At 43.1% G+C, this 2,549-nt stretch overlaps 1 pseudogene; it reads left to right on the top strand.

Annotated features, from left to right (window-relative positions):
- Positions 1–603: 603 nt before the first annotated feature.
- Positions 604–1,535, top strand: LOC114039737 (annotated as a pseudogene).
- The last annotated feature ends 1,014 nt before the right edge of the window (positions 1,536–2,549 follow it).

Here is a 2,549-nt window from a genome sequence, read left to right as displayed (position 1 = left end):
ACCAAACAAGGCATAGAGAAGAAACTAAGAGATAAAGTGGAAAATTTTAATTAAATAATATTTGAGAACTTTTATACAAACAAATCAATGAAGGAAACATTAGAAAGGAAACATTTAGCAAGGAAAGTATGTTTGCAGCAAGTTTCTCTTCCAAAGGTCTGATATCCAGGAGTATTAGTGAATGTATTTAGATTTCAAGAAAATTGATTCTCGGTGCCAGACGCTGCAGCAACAGCGGGTCTCTCTCTGCACGTGGCCGGCCGAGGGGCCGAGGGGGGCGCCGGGCAGATGGAGGAAGGCCGGAGGGCCCTGCCCTGCCTCGGCTTCCTCTGGCGGCTGCTTCCAGGCTGCAGCTATACTAAGCGCCTTTGTTCTGAGGCGGCTCCCCGTTGAGCCTCGCGCCCTTGCCTCCCGCGCGCGGCCCCCTCCCGCGGCGGCAGAGGCTCCTGGCGCCCCCCCCCTCCCCCGGAGGCGGGGGCCCCGGGCGCCCCCCCCTCCCGCGGATGCAGCAGCTCCTGGCTCCCATGCTGAGGCAGCGGCCTGGCCGGCTCCCGGGCGCGCGCGCGACAGGGGGGCCGCTGGACCTTGAGGGAGCCGCAGGCCATGGAGAACTGCTGCTCGACCCAGTGCTCGGGGCTCCTCCGCAAGGAGGCGGCGCAAGGTCAGAGCGTTTTAGGACGTGCCCAACAGGCGAGCATTGCACTCTAGAGTTTGGAAATCTAGTACAAAGCCATGAAGGGGAAAGCCCAGGAAGCAGTCATAGGCCCCTTACTGAGGAAGAAACAGCTGACCAGAGAGAGGCATTATGATTCTGTTGCTGAAAAACAGAAAACATTTGATATGAAAATCCAAAGAGAGTTAGCCTTACAAGAAGAGAAGTTAAGACCAAAGGAAGCTTTCTACAGCGCGAAGCAGCCAGGGCAGCAAAGCAAGGAAAGTTCTTGGAGCAAGAAAGACAAAGGATCGTGCAACGGTCTCATCATTCCAACACTGGAGAATATCAGAGCTCAGGGGCAGAAGACTCTGAATCCTATGTCAGAAATATAAGGTCACCACATGAAGTTTTTCGAAGGAGTGGACTTTCATCAGCAGCCACAGTTTTGACACCAAAAACAGAAAGTAGCAGTGACTTAATGACCAAAACCGAATCCACGAGTGGAGATGATGACAGCACATCCCTAGACCTCGAGTGGGAAGATGAAGAAGGAAAGAATAGAATGGTTCCCCGGAGAGAACGTTCCAGAACTGAAGAGGATGTTCTCCGAGCATCGTTAAAATATAGCAGCAAGAAGACGGGAAGTAATCCTACCCCAGCTTCTGATGAGTCTGATGGGCTGGAGTGGGAGAATGATTTTGTTAGTGCTGAAATGGATAACAATGGCAATTCAGAATACTCTGGATTTGTGAATCCTGTTTTAGAACTGTCTGCCTCTGAGTTTAAAAAAAAAATCTGCAGCAGATCAGCAACACGCATAGGGTGAGATCATCTGGCCTTTTTGTCAGTCATGACCAAATGTTGAAAATCAAATAGAATGTATAAATGAGCCTTTTGTGAGGAAGAAAGAAATTATGTGGTAAATATTCAATAACAAGGAAGAGGAATGAAGGAATCTATCTACATTCAGAATTAAGTGCAATTTCATCGTGATTCTGTCATGCTTCTGAAGATGTTGTAAAAAAGATTCTTGTTCAGGTACCATTTGGACTGGATGACCTCGGAGGTCCCTTCCAATTCTTAGATTTTATGATTATTAAGAACTGTCTGCTCTAATTTATGTATTCCAACTTAGTTATCTGTAGCTTTAATTTGTTTCCTTTTAAATAACTTGCATTTTTGTTTTCTTTGCATGGATCTAATATTGTTTAAAAATTATCTACTTATTTCAGTATCTGAACATGAAAATAATAAAATATTTTATTTCTTTTCCTCAGAAGCTATAAAAGGACGTAATGAGCAGGTTCAGATAATTCACTATTTCCTGAAAGTTTTTTAAGCTTTCTCTGTTGTTATAACTTGTTTGAATTTAATCATTCTATACTAGCACAATTAGAGTTCAGTAAGCCTAACAGAGCACTAATATTCATTTCTATCTAATTGATATGATAGCATGTTCATGGTATTATCTCTGAACAGGATTGTTATGAGGCCTGAGAGAGATGGTTACTCTCAGAATTGGAAATTTTTAAATTGCTAATGATCAGACACAAAGTTGAGGATAGAGCTTAAGTGTTCCACTTAAAAAAAGAGTTACATACTGTTACAAAGGGAGTATTTACTTTAGATTGTATTTTCAATTTCTAAGTAAGTTATTTTTTTGAGTCTTCACTGCATGAGTTTGGAATAATATTAAAACAAAAAGCTTGTACAAAGGACTAAATTCTCTGTGAGTGTGTCAAGAGGATCAATGTACAAAAAAGACCTAAACATGTAAGATCACTCCACAAACAAATTAGAAAATCAAGATTGGAAATGCCTTTTACTACTATGTCTAGGGGAAAGTACTTGACCAAACAAGGCATAGAGAAGAAACTAAGAGATAAAGTGGAAA

Source organism: Vombatus ursinus, unplaced genomic scaffold (genome assembly GCF_900497805.2).
Source record: "Vombatus ursinus unplaced genomic scaffold, bare-nosed wombat genome assembly UNPS02012238.1, whole genome shotgun sequence".
Lineage (NCBI taxonomy): Eukaryota > Metazoa > Chordata > Mammalia > Diprotodontia > Vombatidae > Vombatus > Vombatus ursinus.
This window is presented reverse-complemented; position numbering and strand designations above follow the sequence as displayed.